This window comes from Passer domesticus, chromosome 6 (assembly GCF_036417665.1).
Source record: "Passer domesticus isolate bPasDom1 chromosome 6, bPasDom1.hap1, whole genome shotgun sequence".
In the NCBI taxonomy this organism is placed as follows: domain Eukaryota; kingdom Metazoa; phylum Chordata; class Aves; order Passeriformes; family Passeridae; genus Passer; species Passer domesticus.
This window is the reverse complement of record NC_087479.1, coordinates 32,246,184-32,274,068: the sequence shown is the minus strand read 5'-3', so window position 1 is coordinate 32,274,068 and position 27,885 is coordinate 32,246,184. Positions and strand designations below refer to the sequence as shown.

The window sequence follows — 27,885 nt, the reverse complement described above, 5'->3', positions numbered from 1 at the left end:
AAAGTCTGGAAAACATGGAGGAAAATCAACACTGAGGAAGAAAGGGAAACTGTTAACAAGATGGGGGAGAGGACTAGACTCTCAGAGAGCTTTTGCTAAGCCTTCCAGTCCCAGCCTGCTCCTCTGGACTTCCTCAACATGACTCTTTGCTGATATGCAGGTGTGGAGGAAGGATGAGGAGTATTTAAAGCACAGAGTGGAATTCATCACTCCCAGCCACTTGAAATCTCCCACTCATTATTATGAGCTTTTAGTGAGGATCCGGCTCTGTTGCAGGCTCCTGAGTGAACTTCCACTTCTGAACAGAATAGGAGGCTTTGTTTTAGGCCAGCACATTGTAGTGAATCACTCTTCCATTTTTTGCAGTATGCACAGTAGAACTGTTTGTTCTAGAAATGAGCCTAAACACTAAATGCCAAATTCAAATTCAGCCTTTCCTAAGGTTCAGTGGTGTTCTTCTCTGATGGATGCACCAAATCCCTTCCTTTATGCCATAACTATTATCTGTCCCTCTCTGTCTCTGGAAAAGTGAAGCTCTTGATTAGCACTGCCATTGTTCCTATCACAGAGAAATTCAAAAGTCAAATTTTAAAAAGTGTTCATTTTTTCCCAAGGAAATGAAAACCACCCTTTACCCCTTCCTTCCCTGGCTAAAAAATCTAATTATGAACTGCTGTCTTAAATTGATTTCAATCCTGTATGAGGGACATCATCAGGCAGGACTTTGGGGCATTTTCACTTTGCAGGCTAATTGTTTACTAAATTTTACAGTGTTTGCCTTTTCTTTGAGAACAAGCTAAAGCTAGGAATGCAAGTGTGCTCGAAATTTATTGCATCTGGCAGCTGCAAAACAGTGATTCTCAGCCAATGTGTTTATGAAAGAAGGAGGAGAAGAGAAAGATACCAAGTGTATGGTAATAAATAGCATGGTTCCAGTGTTGTCCTTTGTCAATAAACTGCTACAGTATATGGCATACATGAACAAACCTTTACATGAACAAACCTTTAGTTGGTATTAAACTTTTGCAAAAGGTTTGACAGACCTGTCTGTTCTTGCACTTTTCTGACCTTATGTGTAGCTGGCTTGATTAATTTCTTGTTCATTTGTGATTTTGCTCTAGCAACTAGATAATGTATTTTATTTCAGTGAATCTGCTAATTTTGCTTCTTGGCAAAGTAACAGAAAATTACCCTCAGAGTTTCTGAAGAGATAACATTTTTGTGTGAAAGGATCAAGGCACGTTACCCCTTTGAGCCAAGTCTGCCAGTGGCAGAAATACAATCTGGCCCATCTGCACCAACATATCTCTTGTGCTGATTTTGTGTGCAGGTACCAAAATCAAAGCAAGAGCTTGATTTCCAAACAAAACTAAAGAAAACTTTCTACAGACAGAATCTCATAAACCTCTAGTGAGTCCCTGGCATCTTTAAGGCACTTCAGTCAGACTCCAAAGGGAACCAGTGCGTCTCACTTCAGGCATTTCTTTTTCTCCTTGATTATCAACTCATCAGACTTCAATGATCTTTCAAAAAGTCAAACTTGCACATTCCTTGAGAGTGGGGCTGGAGGACAGGATTTGCACAGTGTGGTTGTCCTGGTTCATCCAGGATGGGGTTAATTTTTGCTGTAGCCAGGAGGGGCATGGCCAGGACCCAGAGGTGATTCTGCACCACCTCTGGGTACATCACTGCTGGGGCAGGAGTCTCTTATGAGGAGCAGGGGATAGTTCCAGTCAGGTAAGTGGCAGAGGGAGCATTTGGGTAGTGCAGTTCTGAGCTGGAGGGAGAGGTCAGGGTGGCGTGGCTGTGGTCAGGTCAGGCTCCACACCAAGCATTGTGCATGTGAATCACTCTATCACTTTTGTACAATTTTTAAATTAATTTTGCTGCTCTTACCATTAATTTTTTTATCCTGTTGCTGTTTCCAGTAAGTTATTCTTGTCTAAACCCATGATCTTTACCTTTTGTGCCTCTAACTCTTCTCTCCATCCTGCCACAGGGCAGATGGGGAGGGGAAGTGAGTGAGCAGCAGCAAGGTTGGGAGAAGCTCAATGGGAGCACTAAATGGGGGAGTCCCATTTCTAAACCATGGCAATAGTCCATTTGTAATTTAGTTGCTGAGATGGTATAGGGAGAAGAAATGTTGTAATTGAAAATAACGTGATAAAATTTATTTTTTAATTTCCTTTCATTTATGCGATGCCAGATATATACATTTCAAATCCTTTGCAAATCATCAGTAACCTAGTGTCTACACCAAACACGGGCTGAAGGTTTAAATAAATAAGCAATTGCTCTGAAATGCTGCTTGTCATGTTTTTCTTTCTTGCGCAGTTTTATGGTAACTTGCAGGTTAGATTACTCACTCAGGATATTTTTTTCTGTTTCCCAATCTATGGTATGTGTCTGCTTACTTTTAAACAAATGTTAAAGCTGTTAACGATCAGTCAGACGCCAGTGCAAAAGTTCAAGTCCTGAAATGTTAATTTCTTTTTCTCTGTCTATTGTCACTTTAAGTGGACTGAGGAAGTCTATAGTTAGTTATTGCTGTTTCTCAGTGAAACTTTAAAAGCCTAATTGCATTCAGCTTCATTGAGTGAGGCTCAGAAGAAATGATGTCCTGACAGGGTTTTAGATGGAAGCTATTTTAAAGTTAATTGGCTCCTTGGCTTGCTAAGGTTAAATGTATATACATTGACATATATGAATTAGGATTGTCATATCCAGAACTGAAAGGATCATCTCTTCATGGTAGCAGAACTGAGTACTGGGAAATTATGAGCTCATTGCAAAATCTCTGCAATTATAAAAAGTAGATGAAGTTTATAAAAGATTATAAAAGATTAATTAATGTTATTCCATTCTGATATATAAAAATGTAACTTACATTTTTAGTATCCTGGAGGAAAGAATGTTTTTCTTTTTGTGTCATTCAAAAGGACTTCTAGAATGCATTAATGCAAATCTTTAGAATGAATTAATACAAGTCGTCAACATGTATTAATGAATCTTTGCTCCCCAAAGAGTTAATAAAACTGGATTACATTCTCTTTGTATGACAGCAACATTTTAATTTCATGGCACAAAATCATCTTTCAACATCACCATAATGCTAAGATTATTAATTTTCTCTGTTTTAGGGTACTGGATTATATATCTATTAAAAATCAGGCAATTTACTCTCTTAAGCTCAACAGGTATCCCTGTTGAATTCTGGTACTCACTTGACTAGGGACAAGCCTTTGGAAAACCAAATGAACACCACAAAACTGAGCTTTCTAAAAACAGAAATTTTTCAACAAGTCTGCTGACTAAAAGAACTTTACTTAAACCCCCTAAAGTCCTCCTGCTTGCCAAGAATCCTCCCAGATCTGATTCTCACAAACTCAAAGTAGGAAATAATTTCAAAATTTTTATCTATAAGAAACTTTACTGATTTACTTAAATGTTGCAGAGCCAAATATCCTTCCAATACAAATGAAAGGACATGTAAAAATATTTTCTATTAAAATCCACACTAAATGGATAGCTGTGCCTGCTTCCCAGCATGATGCAAAGCCTTACTTACTTCTGGTTTTACTTTTAAAATTCCTAATCCTCTAAAACATGACAATTCAAGTCCAATTATTATTTTATGCCTAAGACGGAAAATGCACAGGCATCACTTCACCTTTTAATGCAGCGTGGTTTAAAGCAAAAATAAAATAATTTGCTTTGCCCTCTGAAAGTCAGTGATGACTTCCCAGATGACTGATTCACTTAATAACTTTGGGGACCACAAGTATGAAACTAAAATGGAGAAGAATCCAGTGGGTGCTGGCCTATCCTTTAACACTGCTTTAAAACAGTGCTTTCTGTATGGCTAACACATTTTTCCCTTGGAGTTAAAAGAATTTTTCTTCTGATTTTAAACAAAAGCATGATCTCAATTATTTGGCAAGTCCTTTAAGATGTTATTCTGCACTTAAGAAGAAGAGAGTAATGATTTTGGTGGCCTTTGGGTTTTTTTTTTTCCCACAGTTTACCATTGCTAACTCATGAGCACAATCTCTTAATGAAATATTAAGGCTCAGTAAAATTAATTATTTAATACAATTGTATAATGGAAAATGTCCTTACTGTGTAATGATAGACATTGCTACTATCTTCCATCTGTCTGCCTCCCCCTGCTTAATAAACCAATTCTTGAATGATTAAAAGATACTTTATAGAAAAGCCTGAGCCATCTTAGAAGAAATGTAAGTTGATAATATCAGAAGTTATTTTGCCTTAATTAGTTGATATATGCTTAAAATTACTTTTAGAAAATTGAAATAAACCCCAACTTTGGATTTTCCTTACTACTCAGGTCACATATAATTTCTAAAAGTGATCCAGAATATTTCTGAACAAATGAAGAATCACTAAAATCTGCATGATAAAGGATACTGGAAAACTATTCTCATCTGAAGGATGGAAAAAACCCAGTGCAAGAAAACCATGCTTTTTGCCTGCTTAGCATCCCATCATCTGCAGAGCATGTCAGTAATCTGTGAAGCAGCTGGCCTTGTCCCATGGTGCACTATGGAGCTTGGTGGAACTGCAGTCCAAGGCTCTGCTCTTTGCTCCTAGGCTGGCTTTGTGCTCGGTCTCTTGGTGCTCTGCATTACATCCTTGGCCAATTCAGCAGCAATATTACACATGCTCATGAGGGAACCTCTGAGCAGCCTTTCTTGCTGGGAAGGCTAAGCTGCCTCATATGGGACCTTGCATGTGGGAGGAGTACACAAAAGAATAGGATGATTCAGAGTCCTTAGAGAACCAAAATATAGCAGCAGACTGACTATTGAGGCTCTGTCTGGGCAAACTGGGTTTGATTCCTGATGTGGCAGTGCAAAACTGCAGCAAGCACGTTGATGATCTTCCCACCAGATCATTTTTTTGCATTTTACCTTCAGCCTTTACACTACTAAGAGGCTGCAAGGCTGTTTTGGTTGGAGGGCAGAAGATCAGAACAAACAAGCCAAAGCCAAATTTTGGTGCAATCCAATTACCATAGTAGCTGCTTGTTTTATGGTAAAAGGTTTGGGTTAGTTGTGTCTTTTTTTTTTTTTTGGAAGACTATTTTTAAAACAAAAATATCCATATATTTTTAAATAAAAAAAGTACTAATAAGACATGTAAATCTTTTCATGTAATGCTTTGACATTTGCAGTTCAACCTCAGCCCTGTGTCAGTTCACACTTCCAAGACATGAATATCTATACTACCATGAAAAAGTAGGTAAAGTTGTATATTTCCTTGAGGACATTCAATGTCAAGAGGCTTATTTAAAGTTCAGACAGGAATTTCAGGAAAACCCAACTCTCTTCTGGCCCAGTAAATTCCTACTTGCTCTTAAATCAACCCGACCTTTTGTAATGCTTCATATTTCTGAAAAAAGCTATCAATGAACAATGTCTGCTTGCACCAGTAGTCATTTTCTTTAAAGAACTTCTGTTTGTTGCTTTATGGCCTCCCCATACACATCCCATGTCTAGAGCAGAAGGATTACTGGAGGGATCCCAGTGCCTGTCCCACAGTATATTAACACCAGAAAGCTACATGGCTCCAGCTGAGATGTATGATTTTAGATTCACTTATAACTGCAGTAACCGTTTTGGAGGTTATAATTTTTTCATTGGTGCATATAAAAATAAGTGCAGATATATTTTTCTATACTTGTCACCATTTCCTCCATTAAATCAGACTATAGCAGAAGGCAGGTCAACATTTTCCTCATTATTTTGATCAAAAGATGTTCATATAAGCCAATAAGTCAAAACACTTTTTTCCTTGCAGTGGATCTAGGCTGCTGCAGTTTTCACTGAGAAAACCCTTGAATCAATTGAGAGTAAAACGCACACTGCTAATACTACAATTTTGCACATGGATTTAATTTTTAGGCATAATATAGAGGATGTGTGATGTGTGATGTGAGTTCAGTCTTTTCTGAATTGATAACTTATTTAAGGCAGGAGATACCTTTTGTGTTCCTTGAAGTAGTAAATGTAGGACTAAACCAGCCCACTGTGATTCTCAAATTATTAAACATTTAAGTAGTTTAAAATTTAATATTAGGTTATGCTAGAGCAGTTGCTTATAGTGATGCTAGATGTTTTAAGGGGTCTAATGAGATCTACTGGTCTGGCTCTATATTAATTAAATACTTCCACTCACAAACTAAAAACTGTGACAAAACTATGCAAATAATTTAGAAAATAAAAGAGTGACAAGCTAGACAATGGTAAAAAAAACATTGGTTTTAGCATGTGATTAAATACTTGATGAAGGAAAATTCCACTGCATTTGTTCTCATTGATTTATTTTGCCTGTTTTAAGCCAAAGATTTGGAGTCCAGGAGTTTTGATGTTTGCTTAAGATCACAGACCTTAGCATTACTAATTCCTTCATGCTATGGGAATGTGCCTGCTTGTCAGAGGTGTAATTTCACTTGATGGTGTGAGAGTATTCAGGGTACACATTCTGAGCTTCCTCAGGAATCCTCATCCAGCTCTTCTTCTTGTCCTAAGGCAAGCAGTTGATGCCAGAAGGGAAAGCATCTGAAGAAAAAGAAAACTAACTCAGATGTCTTCTAATCTACTGGATTTCACCCAAGAAGGAGCTTTCAGACCCTTCAGTAACATCAGCACCATCACAACATCAGACTTGTAGCTTGTGAACCAGATGTCAAGGTCAAGAAGGAAAAGCTCAGGGCAGGAGTGTGTTGTGTGGTGTCAATGAGTTTATTTGTCAACCCAAGGGATAGGTAAGGATTTCTGCAGGGAAATCTGCCTGTTCCTGCCTTCTGCCCCAGAGATTTACATGCAAAACTTTACTATGGTCAGCTTGGCATGTTCTTAGATACATTAGGAACTTGGAGAGACATTAAGTTTGTGAATTCAAACTCACTGCATTGTTGTGTTTTTCTGGCAAGTCTTTTTTTTCAACAGCCTAAACGATTTCCATCTACAGCAGAATTTAATCCAGACCAGAACAGAGGATCTCAGTCTGCTCATTCTGTGGGAGGGTGCACATTGGGATGTGGTTCCAGTCTCTCTGGCTTAAGACCATTTCTTGTCTCTGTTGTGGTTTTATGAGTTGATATAGCAAATATGTGACATTTGCTCTCCTTTTTTCTTCTCTTGGAGTTTTTAGAGTCATAAGAGTTCCCACTGTAGTGTAAGGCAGAAAACAACAGAAGAAGAAGAAGTCTGAATAATAATGGTATTCTGTGCAGAAATCTCCATGCCTGGAGAACGGCAATTATTTGGAACCTCCTAAAGGTTAAGGACATGTTGGATGTACAGACATTTGTGGATCGTGAAAAAGTCCCTTTTGAGGAAGAGCAGAGACACAAACATAATTTTCTCCAGCAGCTGCTAACAAACTATGAAGTCTCTTTCTCTATCTCAGGAATTTCTAAAAGAATAGCATTACTAGGACAAAGATGCAGTCTTACTAAATATTTTCAGTACAGTAATATGAATGTTCAGACTTCAGAGAAGTTCTTTCTGATAGTTATTTGGAATCTAATCTAGCTGCCTGAACATCTCTTCTACTGAGTAGAGAGAAATGGACACTTCCAACAAGTGTTTCATTTCTGAAATCATGGTGCCTAAAATTGCTGGAGGAGTGGTTCTGAGTGGTTCTGTCACTTTCCAGTAGTAATGGGGGTAACATGGGATAGACACCTATATTTTAGATTACCTGAATCCCTCCCTGTATTTCTTCCCATTGTGGTGTGAAGAGGCAGTGCCTTAATAACAATGGTGTGGAAGGTATTAAGTTGACCCACTTTAGTCAAGAGTGGTAGTTAAATGTTTGTGCAACAATATCTGTAACACTTTGGTGTATTCCACTTAAAAAGTCAAGACAGTGCCCTAGTATGAAACACACTGTTTCATAAAAAAATGGTGATCAGATAAAATTGCTGTCTTACCCCTAGAAATTTTATCTGACCACTAAAAATTCCTCAGAGCTGTGCAGCCATTGGAAGTGTGATGACTAAAAGCCATGTAACTGAAGACTAATAAAGAGCATTAGGTATCCTATTTTCTAAACCTACCTGCAATATTTGTGTGTTTTGCTTTTGATATTTAGAAGTTTTTCTGTTAAATATGTAGCATTTTCAAGTGTGTGCCCTTGGTGGACACTCATAGGTCCCAACTTTAGGGCCTATCCACAGTGTTGCCTCAATAAACAGGGCATCGATGTAGAACTCGGGCCTTTGTGCTGGGCCTTTGTGCAGCTTTGGACTGTAAGGAACAAGAAAAGATGGCTACTGAAGAGACTGATGTTCTTGATTTTTTGTGTTTCTTGGTAGTAAGTAATGGGGGAGAATTCATCCCTTCCTTTCTCCTCAGAAAATTTGAAATGTAACCAGATTCAACATTTTCTCTTTTAAAATATTTTTTCCAGAATGCTTTTCTCTGTTGTTCTATTTCCTTCATGACATGTCAGGAGCAATTAAAAAGAAGAGAGATTGGAACAGTTCCTTTTTGGCCAGAGCCAACTTCACTCATGCTACAATGACCTGGCTCTAATTGATACCTCCTTTGCTGCCAAATATTCTAGATAACCCTCTAAATTCAGCAAAGGAGTGCTATGGTGTGTGTTATAGGCCTCTTATAGTTTTCTGGTTTCATATTTTGCACTATGCTTATGCTAAGGAAATAATTTTTCCCCCTCATATTGACTGTGTCTATTTTTTAGGATAGGGTTTAAAAGGCAGTGGATATTTTGCATTTAGATTTCTGTGTACAGAATTCTGGCCAGACATTCTGCTACCACTGGCATATAGGAATTGAATAGTCTCTGCTCTGTTTAGGCAGCTAAAGTTTCCTGCTGGCAAATGCAGGAATTTGAGATAGAAAGTAAAATATCGCAGTTAAAACAATTGTGAGTGCATTAAAGTCCCTTTGCAGGCACCACAGGAGGTATCACACATGCATAGATTGTTCTGTCCAGATGGACAACATTAAGAATGAGAGGTAAATATGTCCCGATTTAAAAGGAATAGTTTATTCTAAGTGCAATTAGATAGTTCACCAGTGTCAAGGAAATGTTTTCATATACAAAATATCCATGTGGAAAAGGTAGGAAATGACAGTGACACATTGTTTTGTTACCATTTTTACCCCTAGAAAATATTTTGCTTTTCCTCCTATCAAGTTGATAGGAAGCCAATGGCTTGGCCTTCACCTAGGAGATGGCTTCTGTACACCAGTTTTGTGCGTATGAAGAAAATAATGATATGGCAGAGTCATCAGAGTGGGTCCAACCAAATTTTCCTCTATTGATATATTCAGTATGCTATAGCTGACCTCATCAGAGGTCATAACAACAGCAGATGTGGGTTATTCTTTAGAATGTCCTTTAGTTCCACTTGTTTTTATCCAGAAGCCTAAATGCAGGATCAATATGTTGTAAGTTATCTAAAGAGCTCTTGCATTTCAGGTACCATACAGAACTTTCTGTTTATTGCCCAGCACTTTACTGTAGACTACTCAAGAGGAAGGTAAGCTTATGTGAATTTCGTGCACTCCCCCCTCAAATAATTTCTGATTGTTTTTCCTGCAAAGACTGGGACTCAGTAAATAGCAGCATGTGGCGTGTTCTGTAGCTGGATCTGGACTGCCTCCTCAGCAGTGCTCCTGTGTACATATCTCAAATGTTATATCTTAGCTATGTGGTAGGTAGGCAGAATTTCAAGGCAAAAGGAATTGCATGCCAATGTCTGAGGAAAGACAGTAATGCTCTGCTTGCTGTCACTGGATGTTTCTCAATCTCACATACCTATTTCAGAGGTAGCTATTTCCCTTTAGAGAATTTCCAGTAGGAAAGTAAAAATAAGACTATAATTATTTTTGTTTCTTTTATTATTTACACAAGTGTTTCCAATGAAGATGTAATTTCTCAGTCTACAATTTATTGTTTCACCTGCCTTTAAATAAGAATGCCAGCACTTTGCCACTGAGCAGTGGGGTGCTTTGTTTAATTTTAACTTGCACAGCATGCTAGCTGTGGTAGCCTCCAGTGAAAATCTTTTGGCTTTCTGCAGTAATATTTTGCCACACCTACCTGACAGATACACCTGTGTCTCCTCTAGGAGATAGAATTCAGAAAATGCACTACTTTTCCCTTTAGTGGCATAGATGGTACAGCTGTTTCTCTCTACACTGAATTTTTTACATTTAGTGCTGAATCAAAGTGCCTTTTCCCTTTAAAATAAGGCATATGGTAAAGATTTCCATGATGGAAAAGTGAGGGAAGAATGGAAGTAATTTGTTTTCATGTCTGTAAGAACATGACTCATCCACAGGTTAGCTGATTTTTGTGTATAACTTCCTTTTGCCCATATGTTGACACTGTTAGATTTAGAAAATTGAACACCTGTTAGGAAAGCCCAGAGCTTAGGTGGCTCTCTAGTCTTAATATCTGCTTATCTGCTTTTTTTGGTGTATGCATTTCCAAAGCTTTACATAATTTATAATTACCCTTCAATTTTATTGTTAGCAGAATAATCAATAAAAAGAACTTGAATAATATTGCAGAGAAGAAAATATAAAATGTTGTTTCTGACACAAATGTAAATAGCATATACTTTTTCAGTAGCTGATAAAAAAAAGAATTTTAGTCCTTTCTGTAATGGAAAACATAATTATAAGTCATTAATTTAGTTAGAGCTAGATTTAATTTTTGTATTTAAAAGATTATTAAAAAAAAATTTATAAACCAGCAAATTCTGATTTTGACTAAGTGGGAATATTTTTTGTCTTAATTTAGTTTGTACTTTTTAGCTTTCACAGTAGAAAATATTTCTTTAATTTCTCACATAATTTTGAGGAAAATTATCCTTTCCTGACTTACATTTTGAGGGCTCCAAAGAGATTAAAATGTGACCAGAATGTCTATTAAAGTGTTTGGATTCCAGATTGGTGCTATACAATTACTGTGCTATTGCTACTTTGCAAAAATATAGCATTTGTTGAAAGTTACTCCTGTGTAGTGTTTCCAAACCACTAGATTTGAGGGCTTTTTATAACATTAAGGATATATCTTTATTGTTACTTAATCTGCAGGAGGGGGTTAACACAGTAGCAAAATTATATAACAAAGTAAGAGTATCATCTGAAGTAATTTAAAAAGGAGATCAGGATTTTCTTGTCCACCCTAGAAAGAGAAAAGCCAAAGGAAAGGAACAGTAAAATAATATTTATGTGTCAAAAGTACTCTTGGCATCTGTTTTTTATTGATGAGGACAATATTTATTGCCATCTGGATTTCCTAATTCATTTTGCTGATATTGCTTATCTGGGGTTGCCATAGGACACAAACAGCTGGATTAAATTCCATCACATTGCATCACTCTGACTCATTTATTTTTTCTTATCTATGAAAATTACTTGTTGTAAATAACTTCTCAGTCTTTCCCCTTCTGAAGTGCTTTGCTCTCGTGCAGAATTCATGTGGTCTCTCTCAGTGTTTCTCTCTCTCTTCCCTTCCTCTTTTCTATTCCTGCTTTTTATTTTTATCTCCATCTCTCTCAGATTCATTTTTCCTTTTCCTCTTTTTCTACCCTGTTTCTTAGGTCAACAAACGATAAGTAGCACTATAGGTATGTTTTAGCCTCATCAGTGGGATCTAAATGTAAGTTTAATATTGCCTGAATAATGTAAGATGTTAGTTAAAGTTCATCTAATCTTCCCAACTGAAATTTCAGTCTACCTAATTTAGAAATTTTGACCTGATGTAATAGGGACAGGGCCTTATGGCTGATTCCCTGGAACTGTTTTGCTGCTTTACAATATGCAAACCATTTGTAGTTATGAAGATGCTTAATATATTGGCTGTCTTCAAGCTTTTGTAGAGTGTCTGCAGCCCACTAGTTCTGCATAAGATTGTAGTACCTCTATGCAAAACAAATAATTGCAAAAATATGATTTTCCAATGTACGACACACTTCTTTGGAAACTGTGGTGGGTTGCTTTTTTTTTTTTTTTTTTAACAAATGGGACATTTTAGGAGTATCAATTCAGATGTAGCTGGAAGTCTTTCAAAAATGCAGATTCAAATCTGCCTCAGATTTTGGGTAAAGCCACAGTGTGGCCATTTTGTGCATATTTATTTGAAAAATGCTATTTTTTCATTGCCAGTGGCAAAAGCTAAAAAGAGATTATTTGTTTTGTGAGAAGGGACTTCTGATGATGAAAATGATCATTGTTCCACTTTAGAATCTTCGTGTTGCACAGATATTTTGCTTTCAAAGTTTTACTCAATTTTTTTGTATTTTTAGTCTTCTAAAGCAGCATGCACCATATTGCTGCAAATGTAATAGATCTTTAACAACCCATGACTAATTTCTTAATATAACACTGAGCAAAGAGACATTCCTTTATGTCAGTTACAAAACAATAAGAAGAATCTGAATTCAGGGCAGAAATTGTAGTTTATCTCCCATCCACACCTAAGGAGGTGCAGCTCTTTTGTGGTCTCTAAAATCCATCTGAAGTTCATCCAACCTACCCTGTACCACCTCCTTCTCTGGAAGTGGCCCATATAGGCATAAGTGCACCTATTGCAGATCCAGTAGCTCTGCAAGGTTGGGATGGGATCTGGGTGTTACCACAGCATTGTAAGGGCAGTGAGTGAAATTTGTGAACACAGAGGGAGAGCAGGATGCAGGACCAGCTCTGGTTCAAAGAGCTCAAAGTTGAGGCATGTAGGATGTGGACTAATTCTGGGCAAAGACAGACTGAATCTAAGTTTCTAGGGAACACATGAAGGAACAGGCTGGGGTGACAAACAGATCAAGCAAGTCACACCTTATTATGCCCATGAGAACAGATGGCATTTATGTATGCCATTGTAAAGGGATGAACAAGCAAACGAGGTGACAGAACCATTGCTGCATCCTAGGTGCAAGCCAAGAAGGATTTCTCTTGGGAAAAAATAAACATAAGCATGCTTGCAGGTATCTATAGTAGTAGTCTACTGCATGTATAGAAATCTGGTATTGCAGCTGGAAACTAAATTTTGTCATCAGCTGTGGAACAGGAAAGGGAAACAAGAGGACTTGTGAAAATTCATGCACATTGGTGTGCTGCATCTTAAGCATTGAAGTGTCTTCAGCAAAAGATATCACTGGCTAGGAAATATTTTCTGCATGGGTTGTGACAACATTTAGTTAATTTGCAAAGTCTATTGAAAATATGGGTCCAGCATGTGGCTACCATGGATGGAAAAGTGGAAGGAGTGTTACAAAGACCAATCAGTGGTGGTTCTATGCAGGTTGGTTGAGCACCACATTTATACTGGCCTGAATTTCACTCCTTTTTGGGGAAATGGTGCTAGAGAACATCTCTAGCAGCATGAAGCAGGAACTTGAATCACTCTGTTAGGTTTCTCACCAGTGTAAACTTCCCTTTTGTCATGCTCTTGCTGGTTGCTTATTATCCTGTTCAGTCATGAATCCCTACAAGTTGCAAGATGATTCAGTAACTCCCTTTAGAATGATGCTTTCATATGGGCCATTTTGTTCTTGGCTCTGTAACAGGTAGGGTTGCATGAGAAAAATCTGGAAATGAAAAATCTGCATGAAATTAATAATAGTCCTTCCTTAGTGAAACAGCTGGATTGGGGTTAGGTTGTTAAATGATATAAACTGAGCTACAATCTGTGGCATACAGTTTTCTCCTGTGCAGACAGTCCACATTATACAAGACCTTTTTTGTTTTGCTGCTTCACTCAGATGTTAATGACACATATCCCATTGATCACAGACATGCATGCATTTTGAGAACCTAAGACCCATGCTGAATTAATTTTTCGAGTTGGTTTTGTGTGTATCTGTTGAGGTTTGGGGGTTTTTTGAGTGGTTTTGTGCTGATTGAAAGAGCAAATATTTCTTCTTACTAAAATCTATTAACTTCTAGGCTAGAGAGTAGAGGAAAACACTTACTGACAGTTGTTCATACATGGAGCTGCCCAGGTTCTTTCAAAAAAATTATCTTTCCTCAGAAGATAAATACACATAAACAGTGAAAGAAGCAGTGACTGGCCCACCCAGGTGCACTTACCTATTTTTTTATTGTCATGGTATATTCTAAGATGAATTGAAATATGTGCTCTTTGGTGTGGTTACTATGGTGAGGGGATGATTGCTTATTGGTTAGGGTGACTTTTGGCTGTTTCTGAGAGTCAGCAAAGTAAACAGAAAGGGCAATTAATATAGGCTCATTTAATAAGTTTATTGTGTAAGGGTACAGGAAAGAAAGAAAGAAAGAAAGAAAGAAAGAAAGAAAGAAAGAAAGAAAGAAAGAAAGAAAGAAAGAAAGAAAGAAAGAAAGAAAGAAAGAAAGAAAGAAGGAAGGAAGGAAGGAAGGAAGAAAGAAAGAAAGAAAGAAAGAAAGAAAGAAAGAAAGAAAGAAAGAAAGAAAGAAAGAAAGAAAGAAAGAAAGAAAGAAAGAAAGAAAGAAAGAAAGAAAGAAAGAAAGAAAGAAAGAAAGAAAGAAAGAAAGAAAGAAAGAAAGAAAGAAAGAAAGAAAGAAAGAAAGAAAGAAAGAAAGAGAAAGAAAGTTTTTTTCCTGTAGTATCATTACAGTCGCATACCTGGATGGGGACCATTTTGCTTGCAGCCTCTTGTGAAGCCTGGGACAAAGCTGCTGTGACAATTCCACACTGGAGACAGTCACTACAACATGTCATGCTTGACATGAGAACAAACATAAGAATTTCACTCAGGAGATTCAGAGATCTGTAATTAACATGTGCTGATGGGTACCTGTCTGCATAAGGGATAGAAACAGGCACCATAGCATTTACTCAGTTTGGCAGCCAGCAGAAGGAAACATAATGTCTTATTTCTTTAATTTCAAAAAGAGAAAAACATTCTGGAGGGTTCCAAGCCCTACATTCTGCTACATTCAAGCTCTGCTTTCAGTTTTAAGTGCTGCTTTTCTTTACAGCCTGAGTACAGCCCTTAAACTGTGCTTGGAAGCATTCTTCTCTAAGCATCAGGTGCACTGAAAGAACAGACAGCAGAAAAGAGGAAAATGCCCCTCAGTAAACTGATATTATATTTCTTTTAAGCCTTAATTTATGAGAAAACCTGTTTCACAAATTAAGCTTGAAGAAAATCAAGCCTTTTTAAAGATCTTTCTAACAGATCTTAGTAAAATAAGCAAAAAGCAAGTTTTCAGTTGTCTTAACATTTCTCTTTTCTACTTATAAAAGTATAATTTGCCATTCTATATCATGTCGCAAAACAAAGACAAATTCAGATGTAGAGTTATTATACACTGAATTTTCCTCTTAATAAAATTTGAGCAGAATTAATTACAAGGAACTTTCCATAATGACAGGCTAAGGATGTGCTCAACTCACTGTCATTGTGTGGGATCTTGATAGAGACATTTCAAGAATATTTCTGTGAACTAATTCTGTTCTTTCACAAAAATATGTAGGATGAAGAAAGGAAATGTACAGGAATCAATTGTGTGCAAAAATAGCAGCAGAGGATGTTGCAAGTAAGAGTTCTTGTCTAGTCTTTTGTATTATAACTACATATGATGTGCCAGATTTATTGCTGCTGGAACTGAATTGCAGTATTCTGTCAGATCATTTTAGTGTCAAGTCACATTGGATTTTAGTATGAAATCCTAAAGTGCTTGAAGATATTAGAAAGAAAGGTACCGTATCTTATAATTACCAACTAGTTGTAGTATTTTGAGATAATTTCAGAAGTTTTTCTTAGGACCTTAGAGATTAAAAGCTCATATTGACACCAGGTTCTACTTTTATGATGACGCCAGCAACAGCAGCAGCAGTACTTTCTGATGGATAAGCAGGATCAGATGAAAAAGAATCTAACATTAGAATTAACACCCCTTTCAGCTCTCCCTCCCACTGCCTTCCCCACCATAAAAAAAAAAAAAAAATCTTCTTGCTCACTTCCTAGAATTTCAAAAACATAAGCAACTTCTTTTTTTTTTTTTTTCTTCTTTTAAATTCTATATTTTTTCAAATTGAACTATTGGAAATACTGAGCTGGCATGAAAACATTCCTCTTAACATTATTTCTAGCTTGGTTTTGCAAAGTTCCTATTTCAAGAAAGTGTGTTCTTATCACAGTGGATTTGTTAGGCTGTGCTTGGAACTCCCAGCCATGAGCCAAACACAAAGCTATATACAATGTAGTTCAGACATTAGCAAATAGAAGAACACAAAAATGACCCTAGCCTTGGGTAGCAAAAAATTACTTTTGGAGTTCAAAGCTGCACTATGATTTTCTGTCTGTTTGTTGCAGTTCAGACATTCCCCTTCCACCAGAGTATCTGCAATGTGTGACTTTGATCATAACTGCAGCTCCTGCTTGCCCTGTGTCTGCTTGTTTTGGCAGTTTGGATGGCAGAGCGTGCCGGGCCCCTTTCATGTGGTTTGTGTCACATGTGCTGCTGTGCGAGACACGCGCGGCTCTTTGGGAGCGCTCGCCGCTTGCTGCTTTGCCTGCTCTGGTGTGCTTCCTCTGCAGATGGCTTTCCTGGCTCCCATGGACCATTTGTTTGTTCAGTTTCTTTTATGGTGTGTACACCCACCCCATGCAGTTCCAATGAAGTATGTGTTGTTTATTTCCTCTGCTGTCCAGCTCTGAAGGTTTAGATCTAAGGAGGCAATCACTGACTGAGTCCAACAACAGTCCTTAACACAACCTGTCTTCTCCTGGGATGCTTAATCTTTTCCCTCTTGGAAACGTGGAAGTCTCCACTTGTCCTTTTTTTAACCCTGTAGTGACTAATTTTAGCTATCTTACCACCAGGCACACACTGTGGATGAGATACCCTCCTAAGGCAGGCCTAAAATAGGCGGACAGATTTGTGTCTCTCAGATGACTTTTGTTTCTCTCCCCATTGACAAGGAGAAAGAGTAGATGACAAACGTGGGCTAATTGGCTCACTTTGAGATAGCAATATCTGTGTGAGATACAACCCCCTTCAGGGATCCAGGCTTTGTGACGGTATGCATGAATGCTCTATGCTTGTAAACTGATCTCTGGCATTTTTTCATCAGCTAATCCTCTTATCAGCGCTTTCCATACTGCTTTACTGATGAGGACAGAGTGGAGAGCCAGTGTTGGAGGGGCGTGCAAGTGTAAAAGATAAGGCTAAGAGCCTCTTTTCAAGTGGGTCAGTTCCAGACTCACAGGAGTTATTTATTCACTATATAAAACAGTAACAGACTAGCCTAGGTAAGAAGGGCAGGGACAAACAAAGTGAGAAAGTATTGGTGAGAAGGGCAAATCCCAGAACCTGATAAACAGAAAACCTCTGGAACAGTAGGAGGACAAACCTACTGCGGAATGTTGCAAATGCAGGTGGAAGATCCTTCTAGTCTGAACTAGAAGTGCAAGCTGAGAGAGGTCAGGCTTTCCATGATGTTAATGGTCCCATTGACATACTTCTTGAAAAAGCTGAATCTGTGCCATGTACTTTATTTATACCAAGAGCTATTTATTCCACTATCAAGACTGATGTTTTCATTAACAACTCTGCTGGTTTTATTCAAGAGTAAAACTGTCAGAACCCAGGTAACAATTGCAAGTTTAAAACATTTCTGCTGATCCATCATTTTTCTCCATCAATTTTCAGAATTTTTACAATTTCTATATTTAAAGGTGTGCATTAAGTAAAATGACCAGCCACATCTGGGAGAAATAAGGCTTTCTCATATCAGAAGCAAAAGCTTGCTTACTGGCAGAGCTGTTAAAATAATCCAGTTTTTACATGTGTATCCTGAAATAGCATTGAAAAGATCATGTAAATCATTAGCAGCAGTGAGATTTTTATTTTAATTGTTGTCCAGTAGTAAGAAAAATCTTATAGATATAGACTTCATATTTACCTTAGCAAACTGATCTTGCATGTGAACCACATGTGATAGTCCCTGTGATGCCAGTGGCAGCTCTGCTCATGGATGACACACACAATCTGTTCCCACATGCAGGCTGCAGGACCTGTAGTGAAGGAGATTTTAAACCAGCAAGGTTATTACCTGGAGAAAAACTGGCATTGCACTAACTCTGCACATCAGCATTACTGTTGCAGCAGAAGGCAAAGATCAAAAGGTAATAAATGTGAATCTGGGAGAAATGACAGGGTTCAAAAGGGCTTAATTGCTCTCTTAGCAGACAGGTGTTATATGTAAGGGCAAACTTCTACTGCTTCATTTCTAGTTTGGTCTTTATCCATGCCTTCGGAGTTTTCTGTACAAAGTTATTGCAAGAAAGTCCTGCATAATGTGAATTATAGGTAAGGATTCAGTCCTGTGCTCATGAAGCATCCTGTTGTAGTCACTGGAAGTCAAGCCTGCAAAGAAGGCAAGAGTGTGTGTAATCTGCCTTTTAAGATTTTATTATTCCCTTCCCTGAAAATTTATTAAAAATAAAATGAAAATTATGTTCTCTACTACTGGCACAAGTTTTACAAGGCTTCAAAGCAATGGACTGCTCATAATCTCTAGACATTTCCTGACTGCCTGCAAAGGTCATCTTGGAGTGACTGGGGGAAACTGAAAAAGAGTTATCTGAAGGCTAAATAAGGTGAAGGTTGCTGTGCCTAAAGTTCAAGTTTATTTACACAGAATAAAAAGGAGAAGTGAAAAGTTTGCTGACTTATTTTCTAAAGCTTTGGTTCATGTAAAAGACAATGAAAATTAAAAATGAAGGAAGTGGAATGTACAGTGACATAATAGAAATAGCAGTTAATGACTATCCCTGCCAACTTGATTTTTCCTTATTTATCTTATTCTAATCCAGACAGTGTTATCTGTGACATTGCTGTTATTTTCTATCTTGAGAAATCTTTGAGGCTGAGGCCTTGTATTTTTCCCATCTGGAAAAATTGCAAATATCTTGACACCATGGAAGGAACATAAAATTCCTACAAGCAGTGGAAATAAGGAAGAACAGGTTTATGTAGCTGTACATGTTTTTGTTTACGTTTATAACACAATCCTCAACAACAAAATGATGTGTGATTCTTTTGCATTCCTTATAGCATTCCAGAGACTTGTGGCAGAACATTATGGTGACTTGACCTTGGCTGGATGCCAGGTGCCCACCAAAGCCACTTTATTGCTACCCTCCCTCAGTGGGACAAGGGAGAGGAAATATAATGAAAGCCACATGATTTGAGATAAGGGCAGGAGAGATCACTCACAGATTACCATCACAGGCAAAACAGACATGACCTGGACAAATTAATCAAATTTATCACCAGTGAAAATCAGAGCAGGATAACAAGAAGTAAAACAAATCTTAAAATAACTTTCCTCCCACCCCTCTCTCCTTCCCAGGTGTAACTCCATTCCCAGTTCTCTACCTTCTCCCACCCAGTGGTGCAGGGGTCCTTCCTTCCTTCCTTCCTTCCTTCCTTCCTTCCTTCCTTCCTTCCTTCCTTCCTTCCTTCCTTCCTTCCTTCCTTCCTTCCTTCCTTCCTTCCTTCCTTCCTTCCTTCCTTCCTTCCTTCCTTCCTTCCTTCCTTCCTTCCTTCCTTCCTTCCTTCCTTCCTTCCTTCCTTCCTTCCTTCCTTCCTTCCTTCCTTCCTTCCTTCCTTCCTTCCTTCCTTCCTTCCTTCCTTCCTTCCTTCCTTCCTTCCTTCCTTCCTTCCTTCCTTCCTTCCTTCCTTCCTTCCTTCCTTCCTTCCTTCCTTCCTTCCTTCCTTCCTTCCTTCCTTCCTTCCTTCCTTCCTTCCTTCCTTCCTTCCTTCCTTCCTTCCTTCCTTCCTTCCTTCCTTCCTTCCTTCCTTCCTTCCTTCCTTCCTTCCTTCCTTCCCTCCCTCCCTCCCTCCCTCCCTCCCTCCCTCCCGGGGTAGGATGATAGAACATGTTTGGGAATATACTTCAGGAGTAAGTACAAATGGAAGGAAATATCTGATCTTATTTCTTGTTTATCTTATTGATAAAAAGCAAGAACAGCCTCTGAACTATATAAATGTGAAGAAAAATCATGGTAGTAAGAACAAAAAATGAAAGCACCGTTCTGTTGAAATTGTTAAGACCTAGTATTTCTTCAAAGTTAAATTAGACATGAACAGCAGTGGGGATTTTTCCTTCTGTGTAGTTCAATGAATTAGCAAGAGAAGGATCAACAATGTCACTGTCATCCAGGATTCTCATCTGGTGTCACTTTTCGCTGGCATGCAGCTGTTAGGAAAGAGAAGGCTATGAAAAAGTGGTGAACATGGGAATGGGGAAAGAAATAATTGGAAAGACTCAAAAGAGAGAGGAGAAAATAAAATGTAGTTGAAAAGGGGAAAAAGGATCAAATGGAGAAAAAACTCGGTTAAAAAATGGACCCCCGACAATACTGGTCTGCCAAAGCACCCATGTTTTCTAAAGCTAATTTCATCAACACGCTGAACTTGCATCTTGTCTTGGTAGTCCTAACAGCTTTTTGAGTTGTTTCTTGGGGCCTTAGAGGCTTTCTGTAAAGCTCAATGGAGCCATCTGTGGGATGCTCACTAGCTGAAGACCCTTCCCACATTCTCAAATGTCCGCACTAGGATTTAATTCTGGGAGGTCATTATAACATGAAAGTGTGCTTTGGAGTCCCCTGGTTCCTCACAGAAAGCTTACTGAAATATTATGTGCATGGGCAGAACTAAAGACAGAAACAGGTCAGATATAAGAGAGGTCTTTATTTCTGTATGCCTTCGCTTAAACTTGTAGTGTGCTATTGGAAAATCATAGAACAGAGTCACAGAATATTCTGAGTTGGAAGGGATGCACAAGGATCACCAAGTCCAGCTCCTGGCCCTGCACAGAACATCCCAAGTGTCACACCATGTGCCAAAGAGCATTGTCCAAATGCTTGTGAGCTCTGTCAGGCTGGTGCTGTGATCACTTCCCCGGGGAGCCTGTTCAGTGCCCACCCACCCTCCGGGTAAAGAATTTGTTCTAAACTCCAGCCTAAACCTTCCCTGACACAGCTTCCTGTCATTGCCTTGGAATCACATATAACATGGTGACAAAGCCCATTTCATTGTAGAGTACATAGTAACAGCAGGCCAGCAAACAAAATAAACAATCTAGATGACAAAGCCCCACCTTAAGCTTTAAAGACACACAGCAGCCAAGGATAGGAGTGCTGCACTAAGTGTCAATATCTCCTGTTTCTGACTAAGTTTTTGTGGTTGGCTGCTGTGCATGTGTGCAGTGAGAAGCAAAGAAGGGCTAAGTGGGGAGCCTTGAGGAGTCCTTAGCTGGCTGCTGGGATTGCTGGGGGTCAGGAGGGAGGTGAGCCTGGTGGGAGCTGCTGTGGCCGTGCTTTGAGGGATGAGTTACTGCCCTCTCCAGCAGAGAGGACAGCCAGTGCTCAGGATAGCCTCTCTCTGGGTATGCTGAAGTGGAATCTAGTTTCCAGGGGAAAGAAGAAGTATACCCACACTTGGAAGTCTCCAAGGATATCTGTTTTCTGAGGCTCTACCCCACAGCACCATTTCAGTAGAAAAGCTGCAGTGATGCTTTCACCGAGCCACTGCAGTAGCTTTGCTTGTCCCTTGTGAAAAAAGTTAAATTTGTTATGTGACTGCCATTATAGGAGGGAGGTAGATTTTTGTGTAAAAGCAAGTTGCAGTCAGCCCAAATAGTTGAACAGATGAGGAAAGTCATGGGACTTTTGTCTGGTACCGTGCTGAAGCAGGGTTACGTGTCTCACTACAGTAATCAGGGAGCGGCTGTCTGATCTGTTACTGCTTGTAGGTACAACTGATTCAAGCTCTGCCACATATCCTGCTAGGGGCTCAGCAGAGATGAAAACAGTTGCTATCTGCTTTTTGGGTAGGTGTATGGGGCAAGAAGTCCCTGTCCTGCCTTGAACTCTGGGAGGGAGAGGAACAGCAAACCACCTTGGAAGAAAAAGGGAAAATTCTGGTGATAAACTTTAAAGCCTGATGTTGTCTGAAGGTGGACTCCTGTGCATGTTTGGCTGTGAATCCCCAGATGTATAGCACAGATGTACCCACAGGAGTGGGTACTTGGAATATGAAGAATGCATGTGGCTCTCTGTATGCATCCCTCCCAACATGTTTCTTAATTGCTGATAGTTTTTCATTCAGGTGTCTTTACCATGAACTTTTATAGGCTTGGTTTCACAGGAAATAAGCCCACAGTGACCCAGTAGAGCTGTAATTCCAAGATGCTCTTGTATGATTTGTGGTCCTAGATATTGTACCTCAGCTGTGGAGCAGAGCGTGGAATGGCTGCCATACAGCAGAGAAGCCTTGCTGGCCCTGGAGAAAGACTGGTTGTCTCACTTTTACTCTACATGCGTTTCTATATCTTCCTTCCCTGACAAGCTGCTGTTTGGTCCTCCCAAAGCCATCTGTTGAGCAGGCTGAAAAAGGATGGATCCATCAACTTTTCCTTACTGGTCAAGTGCTCCAGCCCCAAACCACCTTGGTACCTCTCTGTTGAACTTAATGCACTTTATTAATGTCTTTCATGTACTGAGGGGCTCGGAACAGAATGCAGCATCCAGATATGGTCCAACAAGTGCTCTGAGTAGAGAGGCTGATTGCTTCCCTTGCTGTTGTACCTACCTCTGCACCTGTGAATGCAGCCCAGGGTGCTTTAGGCCATCAGGAGTGGAGGGCTGGCTCACATGCTGCTCGACCCCTCTCTAGGTACTTCCAGGTACTTCTCAATAGCACTGCTTCCCACTCAGTCCCTACCTCCAGCCGTGCAAGAGCGTTTTGTTTCCCAGTTGGAGGTCTTGCCATTTGCTGTCACTGAATTTTATGAAGTGTCTGTCAGCCCTTTTCCCCAGCCTGCTGGGCTCTCTGTAAGTGGCAGTCGTGCTCTCAAGTCTGTTAACTGGTTTCTACCAGTTTAGTGCCATCTGCAAACATGACTAACCTTCACTCTGTTGTGTCCTCCGGATTGTGAGAGGAAGATGGTAAACAGGATGACCCCAGCTGCTATTCACCCAGCTAAGCCACCCACTTGGCCAGTAATGGTCCTTCTTGTGCACAAGATTATTGCAAGAGAGTGCTTGGAAGCCTTGCTAAAGTTGAGGAAACTTTCCCTTATCTGCAAATTTAGTCAGAAATTTTGTCACAGAACACAATGAGATGGGTCAGACATTATTCACCATGAGACAATCTATGCCTTTGCCTGTTCAGTCACTGCCTGCCTGAAACACCTACTTCAAATACCTGAAAGGAGTGTATGTCAGCTTTATGACAGGGAAGAGACTGCTTTTTATGTGTTTTAAACTGCTCAGTCACTTCAGTGCTCCAATTATCCTGTGATGATTGGTTCATAAAGTTATAAATATCATGTAGGGAGTTGTTTCAGGCTTATTGTAGATTCAGGCAGACAGTAATGAACTGGTTACCTACATTCATAGCAGTAAACCATTAAAAAAACCTTAAATTTCAAAAGTTTGGATTTCTGGGCACAAGGGTAGTCAAGTGCTAAATAACATTTTGCCAGAGTGCTTCTGAAAACAATGGCTTTACAGCCTGCTTTTCTTTTATTCTTTCTTTCTAAATATATTTTTTCTTTTTTTGCAATTGGAAATAGCTCCTCTCTAACATGTAAAAGATAGTTCTTGTATTTTCAGGGAAGTGGTATGTAAGTGCATGCAAGAGAAAGAGAGGTTTCTTTATACTGTTGCATAACCTGAGAAGCTTTGTAGTTAGATACCCTATTTCTGTTCATAATTAGACTGGAATGTGATGTGCTAACCAGAAAGTAATTATCTTCTACCCAAAGAGTTTTCTGGGAGTTTGAACTGTGCCAAATTACTTTGTTCAGGGCTCTCATCATTCAGGTACCTGTGTGCAAAATGAAGGAAAGAGTCACTTCACAGTTTTTTTGAGGTTCTCTTCTCACTCCACTTCAGCCTTTGAAAGTGTGATTCACTAAATATAAGGGAGAGTGCAGTGAGAATCACTGAATGGCATCCAGACAAGGTGGCTCTTGCTTCACAGAAAGTGTACAAACAGAAGTTAATGTCTTTCAGGCCCCATAAAGCATGCCATAGGAATGCTAAATAGCAGAAACGTTTGGGTTGTGTATGCTAAGTAACCTGTCACATGCCTAAAGCAGCCCTACAGTGTTTTTTCTCTTTAACTAGTGCTTTATTGAAATTGTCCTTTGCTTTCTGCTTTAGTACTGCCAGCTTGTCTCTTGTTTCCATATATCAGATTCTGGCTGCTTTAGTTTATCTGCCCAGTGCTGCAGCAACTTTGATTCCTTTTTCTCAACCACAGGCTGCCATCTCAAATAGTCCCTTCAGTATCCAGCCTGAAGGAGCTGAGAGGGAAACAGGCATAATAATCAGTGGCATTACTTTTAAAAATCCTTTCCAGTAATGCTCTTTCTCTCATGTTTTCTGGAATTTGCATGGCTTCTCGAGATCACATTGTGATCTTTTCCTCCCCCTCCCAGGTCTTTCTTTCCTGCCTGGAAATATGGAGAAAAAGGTGCCCTCTCATGTACTTTTCTATTGCTGGACTTGTTTACATCTCTCTCTGTAGGTACAGAGAAAGAAGAAAGACAAAACAACAGGGACTTGTAAGGACAAATCCCATATTTATAGGGTGGTAAGAACAAATCTGATGAAACTCCCTAGTGAGCTCCAACTGTGGACAGACTGCAAAAATCCAATAGTTGCAGTGTCAGGAAGCCTTGCTGTGTCAATTCCAGTCTGTCAAGCTGAATCCTCTCTGGTGCAAATTGCCTTCATTTTTTTTTTTGTTAACACTGCTTTTAGTCAAAATACAAGAGAGATCTCTTGTGCAGACCTCCCCAGTATTATCTGCCAGTCTTCAGTGACTGTTATTTAGGTAGATATATGTAGAACCTTTTAGAAATAAAATGGTTTCAATCAAAATTGAAAGTCTAAGGAGGGATTTCTTTAAAAAATCAACTCTGAAATCTTTTCACAATATGATTGATATTTTCATTATTTTTAAAGTGTCTAACTAAAAACAATAAAAGTAAAAGCTTTGATCTTGGATCATCTTATGAAAGCAGCAAAAAAAGTTTAAAATGTTATAAATTTTTGACTTTTTAGGCCTGCTTAAAAATCACCTTTTTGAAATCAGCCACAGAAATAAATCCTAGATTTGAAGGAAAATAAGGTCTTGGCTTTGGTTTGCTGCTACTTGAATCTGAAGACAGTAGTGAGAGTCCAAATAATGTGGACATGTTGCTTTTGGAATACTGCACTCATTAGCATTGAACAAAACTCTAAAATTTAAGTTGAATATACAGCATTTGCAAAAGATGATATAATATAATGTTATAAACAATAATCTTAATGTTGTTCAGACAGAGGTAGAGATAACCAAAATAATAAAATCAAGTATTCATTTTAAATAATCACAGGTTTTTCTACTCCACAGCTTATTTGTTCCTGAGTTCATTTGGAGTCATGTTTTTTTCACATTATGGTATTCATATCTGTTTAAATTGGAGAGTAAAATTTTATATTATTGAATTACAGAAGCATCAGTAAACATAACTTATACCTTATTAATTGCTTCTCTTTGATCTCCTATTCTTGTAGTAGGTTTTTAAAACAAATAAACTAATACTATCCCTATAAATAGTGAGGCCAGAGCTCTGTGAAACGGTGGTGGCTGTATTATTAGGTTAAATCTGCAACAGCTGTTTTCTCTCTATGTGAAGTTATGGGGTAAGCTGAACTAGCCTTCACCCTGAGATCCTTTCATCTCTGAAATGCAACCAGGAAGAGAGGTATTTGGGATGGAAAGCATAGTGACAATAAATAATAACTATTAATTATTACAATTATCAGATGTGGAGTAAAACTCTGTATGTGTTGATACTTTGAGTTTTTTTACTTTTCCTTCATTGCATTTCACAAACAACTGAGGATCAGGTAGAGAAGTTGGGTTATTGCATTGATTAGTGCCTTCCTCACAAGCAGAAAAAAAACAAAGCTGCATTTTCTTCCTTTTTTCACCTGTTTGTGATCAGAAGGACTGTCTTCCTCTAATCTGCTTAATGAAGTTGTTGTAAACCTTCATTCACATTCACAGCTCATTCTCAGCACTTGGGAGACTGCAGTACTTTACTCTTTTTAGAATAACAAAATGCTATGAAAGATTGCCTGTTTTTTGTTTTGTCTTGCTAATGTGATATAATCATAGAAGTCATAGCAAAGATTAGAAAGTCAGATTATAGAATAGTGATTTAACAAGGGACACAAGTCAAAGGAGTGAATGGTGAAAGATTGTTTGCTTAACAGAGTAGTGCAGGAGTTGCAATATCATGCACTAGGAAATTGAACCTGCAGTCTGGACATGGTAGTCTGGAAATGAAAACAGGTAATTAGGAGACAAATGGATAACTGGTAAGAATCTTGTCTGGGGAGGAAAAAGTGGGTATTGATTTGAGAAACTAGCGGTGTGAAGAACCAGTGGCGAAATTTCGTGTGTGTTCTGTTTTCTAGTTCAGTTGTGGAATTTGTTGTACCTTGTTTCTTAAATGTAAATGTCTCTTTTACAGGTTCAGATTTCCAGTAGGATTTTAATTAGCACAGCAAAATTCCAGTGCAGTAACACAGTTTTAAAGTCTGTAGTTTCTCAGCAGTGTTCACTCCTGCTGTGATATCATACTGTAGTAAATTTTTGTATAGGTTACTTATTTTATTTCCTTGTCTTATGAAGTAGATAACAGTTGAATAGTAGATGAATGTTCATCATAGCTTGATTGTTTCTACATTACATAGAGAGCAAACCACTGAAATATATTTCTAGAATGTCATTCTTAACATTTATCAAAGCAGAATATGATTAAATATTGCATTTATGATGATAATGAGTGGAGTGAAAATTTTATATGTATTATAGACTTTCTTTGTTACAAATGTCAACCTCTTGATTTTATTTTTAAGAGTTTTCATAACTTGTTTCTTTCTGAAATAATTTGCTCTTCCTGATAGAAGTATCCTAAGCTTCCTTGCATCATAATTTTAGATATAATATGGTCAAGAAGAATCATTCAGAGGCACATACTCCGGGACAGCAGATTGAAAAATGTAGTTAAGACATTAAAAAAAAAAAAAGCTCTTAGAAACAAAAAACCAAAATTAATAACAATGACAAAAACAGGGAAAAAAAGGAGAAAATTCTTTCTCTTGGCCCAGATTCGCAGCAATATTTGCCCAGAGTACACAGTGAAGTGTTAGCCTTTGTAGGTAATATTTGGTGACATCTTGAGCACTGGAATGCATTAGTGTAGTACTGCATGGTGACATTCCTTGGCTGTTCACATCTGAGAGTGAGCAGCAGCCTGGGACATTTGATGAGTTAAGGGGAAAGCATTTATGGTAGCGTGCTGCACGTCATAGGAAGTTACAGCCCAGGTTTCTACATATAAGGCCATTGTTCCGGTGGAAGCAGAGTGTCTGCAGAAAAACATCACAAAAAATAACTTATTGTTGAATCTTTGAGCATTCCCAGATTACATCTGTACATTTTCCAGCAAACAATTGGCCTACATGTTTCCCTGAAATATGGAGATTCTTTCGTTGTGCAGTCATGCATTGGCTGATAGAAGACTTCCTGTGAAATCTGTAAATCATCAGTAGTGAGATAACAAAAATAAAACCTAAAAAGATTATTTAAATTAGTGTTCTCCCAAACAGCATATCTCAGCAGAGCATTAATGCATTTATATACAATGTTACAGCTGTTGTACTGGATCAGAAATTGTTAGTGACTGAGGAACTGGCAAGAAAGAAAGTACAACTGTGATGGTTTGATGACTGCTTGTAAGCAGCAGCTGCATTTCCTTTTTCTTCACTTTTGTGTTGCTTTCCAAATTAACTAG

The 27,885-nt window shown here is 38.5% G+C and overlaps 1 long non-coding RNA gene across 1 annotated transcript in view; it reads right to left on the bottom strand.

Annotated features, from left to right (window-relative positions):
* Positions 1 to 27,885, bottom strand: part of LOC135303024 (uncharacterized) — a 313,352-nt gene that overhangs the window by 8,413 nt on the left and 277,054 nt on the right. The window contains exon 6 of the long non-coding RNA XR_010364564.1: positions 17,920 to 18,031. This is a non-coding gene — a long non-coding RNA (uncharacterized LOC135303024). The remainder of the gene's footprint in view (positions 1 to 17,919; positions 18,032 to 27,885) is intronic.